Source organism: Pinus tabuliformis, chromosome J (genome assembly GCF_031772625.1).
Source record: "Pinus tabuliformis cultivar Carrire ecotype Pingquan chromosome J, CPIR1, whole genome shotgun sequence".
Classification (NCBI taxonomy): Eukaryota; Viridiplantae; Streptophyta; class Pinopsida; order Pinales; family Pinaceae; genus Pinus; species Pinus tabuliformis.
The window spans coordinates 773,190,017-773,200,703 of NC_142295.1; positions in this window are offsets into that span (position 1 = coordinate 773,190,017).

Here is a 10,687-nt window from a genome sequence, read left to right on the forward strand (position 1 = left end):
CACTCCTTGGTACACACTCGTATTCGTTCATTTACATGCATTTTGACCTAGTTCTCCCTTGTGATGCCCTGGCACTCCCTAACATTCCAGAGTATGCATTGACACTGTTTGGCATGTGTTATCATGCCTTTTCATTCCTTGGGATGCCTTTTCATTCATTAGCATGCCCTGGCACTCCTTAGCTATCATGCCCTCACAACTACCCTTACTTTTTTTGGGACTTGGGAACCCATCCAAGTCCTTCCTCAACTACAACAACTTGACCAAGTTACAATTACTACAACTAGACTATGTCTTGTTCACCTAAGAACTGACTATAACTCATCTTAGGTTACTCATGTCAAATTTCAACTTATCCCACTTAACAAGTTACAAGTTACCAAGTCAAGGTTCACGTCATTATCCAACCTTTGCAACTATTAGTTTTCACTTCTATCTCATCGGGGAAGTAGCTTTCATCGATGAATGGTTACACAACAAGGACCCTATGAGCCAATCGTTCATGTCATCGATGTGGTGCCCACATGAAAACGAATGTTCAATGGTTTATCATAGCCAGACACTCTATAATGGGTTTCATAGATACCCAATTTATAACAATGAGTTTCATTCTATTGTCAAAGCCTATAAGTAGTGGAAGAATTATATTCTGCCAAAGGAAATGGCCATCTACACCAGTTGTAGGCTTTTTCCTACTCTAGGTAATCCTTGGGAGTTAGTGCCCATGGATTTTATGTCATTTTTTCATCAGTCGAGCATGGTAATGAATGTGTTTTTGTTGTTGTTGATCACTTCCTTAGGATGGGAATTTTGACACCTTGTAAGAAGAGTGTCACAACAAAATCCACTCATAAGCTCTTCTTCGAGCATATTTTGGTTCATTTTAGGCTTCCAAAGACCATATTTCCTGATAGGGATAGTTGGTTCCTCAATATTTTCTGGTTTAACCCTTGGTCCATGATGGACATCAAGCTTGACCAAATCCATTGCTTTCCATCCCTAGATCGATAAATAAAAAGCAATCAATATGATTATTGTAGATGTCCTTATAATATACAATTGTGAGAATCCACATACACATGTTGAAAGGATTCCATATTTTCAATAGAAATTCGACATAACTCTTCATATTTCTATTAACCACAAGCCTTTTCAGGTTTTCTTAGGGTCCCAACAATTGGCACAAATTAATGTAGCTATATTCATGGAATAACACATGAAGATACCTCCCATGCTTGGAATGAGGTAAGCAAAGAAACCAATTTTGAGGAACGTATCCAACAAATTCAACAATGAGTTCATGATATTTTGTAGAAAGTTGCCAACTCCAAGTACAAGTAGATACACAATCCATTAGGTTTCGCATAAGTTTCAGGTTGGTGACAAGTTATGGTTGGACTCGCATTAAGAGAAATTAACAAACTCCCATAAGAATCTCATACCACTTTAATATGATCCTTACACCATCACCAAGTTTATGGGTAAGAATTCTTTTGAGGATAGTCATTGGACGATTTATGTTACGATTTATGTTACTTCAAAGATATATGTTAGGATGATTTATGCTTGATGGGGTGCATGTCTAAAAAGAGTTCCTTTAAGAGAATGAAAAATATGATCACACCATTACTGACATAAACAATTGGGATATTCTACTTGAATGATATTAGATAACTACATAAGATATTTTAAGAATGACATTTTTAGGGTTTTTTTTATATCAAGTTATGCATATCATTATGTTTTTTTCCAAAGCATTTACATATGACTATTTTTTTTAAATAGTGCATCACTCTAATATTATTTCTCTTACAATATCCTAGGTTATAATTCAAAACATCATAGGTACTAAAACTCATGAAACTCTTAGTTTTTTCTCTAAATAGCTATAACTCCCAATTGTGCTACTCCTAATATTCAACTTTCACTATTGTTAAGACTACTTATTCTAATTCCTATTGCTCCTCCATAAGTAAGCTAACTACTAGGTGGAATTGAACAATTATTAACAAGCTAGTGTAGTGTTACCTAATTGTATTTAAGAAGCATAAGGGGTGGGGTTTGTACGAGGCCAACATTGCTAATGTCTAGTTCCATGCTCACTACTAGGTTCTCATCCTCCCTATATAGAAGGGGCACATATGTTGGCTTTAGAATATGGTTTCCCATTAGTTCATTTGATTCTTTCTCATCCACAATATCATTCTACATTGTATCCAACCTATCACTTTCTAATCACATATCTCTCGTAACCCCACTTTAGTGTGTTCATCAGACCTCATTGAGGTGCCTTGACTACTACTCCTTATTGAGCTATATTTATCACCAAACCTTTGTTTTGTAACCATTCACTGGCTAACTCACCTTTCCTATTCAAATTCTCCAAATCTCTCATCCTCACTTCACTACTCTCTTCCTCACTATTCTCATTTTGCAACTCCTCGTGGCTTTCTTCATTTTCTCACATCTAGTTGAACCACCACTAGTTAGTTATCTCAAATTACTCAAGGCTTGTTAAACTTTCTATTTAGCTTTTGTGTCCACCATGGTCATTTGGTCCTTTGAGCTCTCATCTTTTCAAGCCTTGTTGTAACCCATTCCTTAATGTAAGGTTTTACAACAATATGCTCAGTGGGTTAGTAGGAAACAAATTTTCCTTCACCAACAACATTTTTATCCTTGTAGGGTTTGTGTTCACCAATATCTATCAAAACCCATTCCGAAATTGGTCCTTAGATTTTGAGTACAACTAGTACAATTCTACTACAAACTAGATACAATGCATCCTTCCATTGTCTACTCTCCCCAAAAGTCTATTGCTTGATTAACCAAGTGATCACAATGCTCCAAAGTTATTGGATTTAAGATTCGACTTACTTGTCTTCTTGTCTCCTCAATGGTGACGTGGGGCTTCATCAAGCATATGCAACCATTCACACAAACTCACTAGAAAACTCTATACATAAAATTTCAAAGATGTCTTCATACATGAATGTCTCCTTGAATTTTTCCATTCTCCAACAAAATAGTGGGGCTTCCTCGTTAGAAAATATTTCGTTCTATCATCAAAACAATCTTCCACTTGTGTTTTAGCTAGTCGTTCCTTAATTTTTCTAAGGCCTCAAAATCATGTCATGATCCCAACAAAATAACCATTTATTGGCTTTAATTGGTAAACTAGGGTCCACTTAAGTGTCCAACAAACATTGTACTAGTCTAGCATTAACATTATCAATTCTTGAAGCAAGGAAGGCCTCACTTGAGGAGTGTTACCAAGGCATTAGATAGGTGGGGAGCTCTACATAGTGAAGTTATCATGTCGTGATGGAGTTCTTTTAAGTAACATTCCATATACATTCGTTTAACACTATGCAATCCAACAACAACCATAATTTGTTGTTTGATTATGCTATGACATTAAATTAGATTGTTGTAATTGATATTAATAATGGAGAGAGATTCAAGCATTAATCTAAATGTAAAGCATAACAACATAACATATATATAAATCATTGTGGAGCTTATGAATCCAAAGTTGAATATAGCTACTTAGAATGTGATTTAGACTCAGCTAGTTGTTAGGCTTGGCAAGAAAAGCTTAAGAGTAGGAAGTGAGTTTAGGATTAGGATTTGATCTTTAACTATGACTAGGATCATCTCTGAGCTCATGATCAAGAACATTTTTTTGAAATAAAAGTTTCAACCTATACCTCCTATTAAAGTTTCAAAATATGTTTCTACCTCATTTATAATATTTGTGTGATAAATGGCAGCTATCAAATCTTTTTTCAATCACGTTTTTAATATCCATTTTTAACATATGTTTTTGAATCTAAAATTATGGTTCTTATAAATAATTTTAACCTAGATTTTTGACATATATTATATTGGTTTTTTGGACAAAATACTTTTCAACTTTATTATCAACCTAATTTGCGACCCCTATTTAAAATATGGGTGGATCAAAAAGTCACACAATAGGTTGAAAAACCTTTTCGTAAGTAATTTCAAGGTGCATTTGAGGCATAAAAAAAGGCTTATGGTTGTAGTGCTTGCTAATTCTCTTCTACTAATTAACCATAAATATGAATATGATCAAAATAAACACCATGAAATGGGAATCAATTGTCCTTGGTGGAGATGGAGAGGTTGTAGATGAGCATAGAGGTTGGGTAACTAAGGAATCTTTCACCCATTAGTTAAATTGATCATTAGTTATTTGAGAGGCACATTTTAATCTTCCAAGTTATTCCTAGAAAACATTCAACATATTGGACTCTTTCTGCCTACACTAAAGAGAATTAAAGGGAAGAAAATCACTAAGGCATTGTCGACCATAGTAGGGGAAGATCTTCCTTATGTCATGTAGGGAAGTGAAAGAGAGTGCCATTGATATTTGTGGGTTAGATTATATGTGTAATGCTTTGTAATGAGTGAAGTAACAATTCCATGAGAGCAATGGGTTGGGTTGAGTGAGTGGGAACCTATATCTTACATTGATTTTCCCTAGTGACCTCATAACCCAACTTGGGGATGGCATCCTAAGTGGATGCCTATGACTAGGAGGAAAATTGTTCATATGAAACTAATTTCCTTGGACCATTCTTAGTTAAAAAACAAGTGTCTATGAAATTTGATTGAATATTATTTACTGTAATAAATTAACATGGATTATGCATCTTATGTGTGGTTAGGTTTAATTTAAACATAGATTCCTAGTTGCTATGAAATTTTAATGAATGGTTGTGTAATCCCATTGCATTTTTGTTATTACACCTTATATGTGCATTTAAATGAATTACACACCTCCTTAAGAAAACCATATTTGTGTTATAATGGTGAAATGGTTCCTCAAGGGACGAAATTTTAATGGCCTATAAGTGGCTATCCATCTATGGTTGAAAATGCATTGGATGCAGATGCCACATTACTTTTTCTACCCCTTAAAAGTTTTTCCTTCTTACTAATGTTTAACTACCACTTTAACTAGTGCAACCAATTTCTCAAGTAGGCTCACCATTTTGTTTTTGAGTTTATCTTGCATGTTTGCATTCAATTCATCCCATCATAGAGTCATATCCAAAAATCAAAAACAACATAAATATGACATATCCACAATCTTGAGTTTTCTTAGTCATTCAAGATCCAATATTAGATAAATTGGCATAATTTCATTGTAGCTCCATTTGAGGAAATTGAAGAAAATATTCTACAACCAAACCCCAATTCTCAAGTGTAGTGGAAATTAAACATATGCCTTGTTCACCTAAGAACTACCTAGCCTTGTTCACCTAAGAAATACCTATAACTCATATTAGGCTACTCATGTCCAATCTCAACTCATCACAGTTAACAAGTTACCAAGACAAGCCTCACATTCAACTAGGGCAATAAAACAACTAAGAAACACAGTTTACATATTGGCATGCCATATCACCTGCCATGTCTTAAAATTCTTTGGCACTATGTGGTATGCCTTAGCATCCCCTGCATTCCTTGGCATGCTTTGGCACTCCCTAGTACACACTACTTCTCCCTCACATGCCCTTTCACTCTAGCATGCCCTTCAACCCAAGCTATGGTCGGGTGGTACGTGGAAGTCCCTAACTTGGTTGGAATTTTCATATATTAATATGAGATATTTTCCTATTGTGATATATGACCATATGTGTTGATTATGATGGTTATCTTATGGTTTCTTTGCCATGGTTTCTATTCTAGTTATAAGCTAGTTATATGTTGTATTATATCTATGGTTCCTTACATGTTTTGATAAGTTATTGAATGGTTGATGAATGCATGGATTATTTATATTACTTCAAAGGTATATGTTAGGATGATTTATGCTTGATGGGGTGCATGTCTAGAAAGAGTTCATGAAAAAGATGATCACACCATTATAGACATAAGTAATTGTGATATTCTACTTGAATGACATTAGGTAACTACACAAGAGATTTTAAGAATGACATTTTAGGGTTTGTTTTATATCAAGGTATGTGGATCATTATGTTTTTTTTCCAAAGCATTTACATATGACTAAATTTTTTAAATAGTACATCACTTTAATATTATTTCTCTTACATGCTCCTAGGTTATAATTCAAAGCATCATAGGTACTAAAACTCATGAAACACTTGTTTTTTTCTCTAAAGAACTAACACTCACTACTCCTAATATTCAAACTTACGCTATTGTTAATACTACTTCCTCTAATTCTTATTATTCCTCAATAAGTAAGCTGACTACTAGGTGGAATTGAACCATTATTAATAAGCTAGTGTAGCATTACCTAATTGTATTTAAGAAGCATAAGGGGCAGGATTTCTATGAGTCCAAGTTTGTTATTGTCTAGTGCCATGCCCACTACTAGGTTCTCATCCTCCCTAAATAGTTGGGACACATATGTCGGCCTTAGGATATGGTTTCCCATTAGTTCATTTGGTTCTTTCTCATCCAAAATCTCATTCTACATTGCATCCAACTTGTCACTTTGTAATCACATATCTCTCGTAACCCCACTCCATTAAGTTCATCAGACCTGATTGAGGTGCCTTGGATACTACTCCTTATTGAGCTATATTTTATCACCAACCCTTTGTTTCACAACCATTCGCTGACCAAGCACCTTTCCCATTCAAATTCTCCAACTCTCTCATCCTCACTTCACTACTTTCTTCCTCGCTAATCTCCTTTTGCAACTCCTCCTTACCTTCCTCATTTTATCACATCTAGTTCAACCACCACTAGTTAGTTATCTCTACTTCCTCAAAGCTTGTTCAACTTTCCCTTTAGCTTTTGTGTCCCCCATGGTCATTTAGTCCTTTGAGCTCTCATATTTTCCAACCCCATTGTAACCCATTCCTTAATGCAAGGTTTTACACCACCATGCTCAGTGGATTAGTAGGAAACAACTTTTCCTTCACCAACAACATTTTTATCCTTATAGGGTTTGTATTCACCAATCTCTCTTAAAATCCCTTCTAAAACTGGTCCTTAGATTTTGAGTAAAACTAGTACAATTCTACTACAAACTAGATACAATGTATCCTTCCATTGTTTGCTCCCCCCTTAAATTCTATTGCTTGATTAACCAAGTGATCACAACACTCCAAAGTTATTTGATTTAAGATTTGACTTACTTGTCTTCTTGTATCCTCAATGGTGTCGTGGGGCTTCATAAAGCATATGCAACCATTCACACAAACTCACTAGAAAACTTTATCCATAAAATTTCAAAGATGTCTTCATACATGAATGTCTCCTTGAATTTTTCCATCCTCCAACAAAGCAGTGGGGCTTCCTCGCTAGCAAATATTTTGTTTCATCATCAAAAAAATCTTCCACTTTGGTTTAACTAGTTATTTATTCATTTTTCTAAGGCCTCAGAATTGCATTGTGGTCCTAACAACATAATCATTTCTTAGCTCTAATGTTAAAGTAAGGTCCACTTAAGTGTCCAAAAAACATTTTACTAATCTAACATTGGCATTATCAACTCCTGAAGCAAGGAAGGTCTCACTTAAGGAGTGTTACCAAGGTGTTGGATAGGTGGGAAGCTCTATATAGTGAAGTTATCACGTTATGATGCAACGCTTTCAAGTAACATTCCATATACATTCATTTAACACTATGCAATCCAACAACAACCATAATTTGTCGTCTGGCTATACTATGACATTAAATTAGATTGTTGTAATTGATATTAATAATGGAGAGGGATTCAAGCATTAATCTAAATGTAAAGCATAACAATATAACATATATATAATCATCATACATCACAAAACAAAAAAATGCCATAACAAGAGGTATATTTCCATTGTTTTCAAAGACAACCAACATATACACTATGATCCATACATCATATCAATAACAATATGATTAACGTTCAACCAAACATTTCCCTAATGTTTTAGTGTTCAACCATCCAACTCCTTGTCTTAACCCATACAATGGTATTTATACATTTTTCCATGTAGACATCTTGACATGGTAAAAAACCTTAACTAACTAATTTCAACAACTACATAAATACAATTCATCATAAACAAAAATTGTTTCACTATTCAAATCTTGAAATTGAAACTTTTTTATCTTAAAAATCCACTAAAATCATTGAGATTTATCTCCTAACCACTAAATAACAAATTGATTTTTACATATATTATACTAATACCTACCACATCATCTTCTAATTAAAAAACCAACATAAAGGTAACCTTCAAAAACACCAAAGCCCCATCAATGTCATAAGGTTTTCCAAACTTGAACTTTGAAGTTTGAAGTTCGATGAACCTTAAAATAAAAATCAAGTTTGGCTGAGGTTCTTTTGATTCTATTCCAGTTCACTTTTATTAGTTCAATGAATAAAATGTCTCGTCAAACTTCAAAGCTCCATATGATGGTTAAATGTGCCCTTCAAGACACTTAACAGATAAACAATTCATGCAAATTTGAAAATCTGATGTGAGGCAATAAAATCAGTGTGTCATGGTAGCATGTGTTCCATTATAAGGGTGTCCACATGACGAAAAATAATGAATTGCGTCGACAGGGTTACAGTCACTTCTGGATTGACACGCTCGTTAAAACTTAATGGTTGGTGCTAAAATGTACCCTAAAACCTAGTTAAATGTTCTCTTCATGACCATTTAACACAATTGTAATTCATGGAAATTTGAAAATCCTACATGATGACATAAAATTAGCGTCACCTAGTAGCATTTCTTTTGTTAGAGGGCCTCCACACAATAAAAGATAATGTGAACTATGATTGACATATATTACATGAAAAGAGACATTAATAATAATCTTTTGTGGTTTGACTTCAATTGCTACTTATGGCTTTACTTAGGTTATAATTAAGCTAAAACACTTAAATATTTTCACAGTTATGCAAAAAATTAAGATGAGTTACGTGAAAAATTATAATTGTGTAATCTAACTTATAGACGAAATGCCCTTTTCACCTGAATCCAACTATACAATCTTAAGTAATATTATGAATTTTTGTTGTTTGAAATACATTTTTTAATGCATAAATGAATTAAACACCCTGAAAAATGCATGAGACACTCGAATTCTATAAATTAAACAACTTAAAATCAAGTTTTTAAAAATCTTGATCGAATGCTGCCTCTTTCAATCAGATTAGTGGAATTCCATTCTTCAAAGAAAATGATTCTAGAAGCCGAGGTAAGAGCTATTTTAGATAAGGAGTCTGCCCTTGTATTATATTTCCTGTAAATATGTTGGAAAGTGAGATAATGAAACCTTTCCTTTAATGCCAATAACCTGTCTAGCTAGTAGCTTAGATTGAGAACCTATAGAGAATACCTAAAACCCTTGTACAATACATATTGAATATCGATAGACTTGTAAATGAAAGACATTTTTATTGATAACGAAAGAAAAAAGAATCCAACATGCTATAAACTCAGAAAATCACAATTTTGTAACATGCTAAAAACTTAGAAAATCACAATTTTGTATCAAACACTGAAAATAAAATAATTTAGATATTTCTCTAATTATATTAATATATTTTTACTAATAACATTATATAAAATTAAAACTAAACAACTCCTAAAAATAAAATTACTGAAAAAATTATAAATAAATTATATTTAATAATAATATTTGAAATTCTCAAAATTATTCCAAAATTCCCGATCCAAATATAAAATTAGTTGAAAAATTGTAAATAAATTATATTCTATAATATTATTTAAAATTCTCAAAATTATTCCAAAATGCCAAATCCAACATATCCATCCCATAATTTAGTACACATTGCTCAAATTAAACATAAAAAAAAGTAGCGCCATCCCATAATTTAATACATATTTCTCAAAATAAACATCTTTTATGAGCCAATAACTGAGCGTCGATGGGGGAGTTGATTGCGAGTAGGACAGCAGCTGAGAGTCGAGGGGGGAGATGATTGTGGGCGAGCCAACCGCTGAGAGTCAACGGGGGAGCTGATTGCGAGCGGGCCATCAGTTGCAATTACACAACGAGTAGCGGGCAGTTGGAACCTTAGATCATAGGTTTCATACGCGATGGGGCATGTTAGGACCAAAACGGTGAATAAATTCTCTCGTCAGATAATAGAGAGATACTACTCTCGTACGAAGAGCTAGAGCTAATCCCTAAGAAAAAATGTAGTGCTAGATTGACATAACACTAGTCTGCATAGAGGGAAAGCACGATAGTCATGCAATTGTGTATCTAGGCTAGATAGAACAAGGATAAATTAGAATCCAAATGCTTAATAGATTACAGCGCAACGCCCACATGAAACAAACTGCTGTGAGGGATTTCCTTTCTTGGGGGTTTTGAAAAATTGTGTTTTGAATAATACTTTATACTAATGAATGTTGAAGTTGTAAAAAGGGAAAGGCTAGAACAATAGTTGGGCATGGCGCTACACCAAGATCGATCTCCAATGTTCCCTATGACTATATGGAAACAGATACAGGGTCGCTGGATCGATTTTTAGTATATCTAGATCAATTCCCATTCTTCCAATTGATTGAACTCTCACGTCTTTGTTGTAGATTTGTTCTATGTTTTCAAATGAAATGCTACAGTGATTCACACGCAGTTAGGGATTTAAGCTTGAATCTCGATGCTATGAGCGATCGACCAATCGAGGAGGATCTCTTCAATGGCTCACCCACAA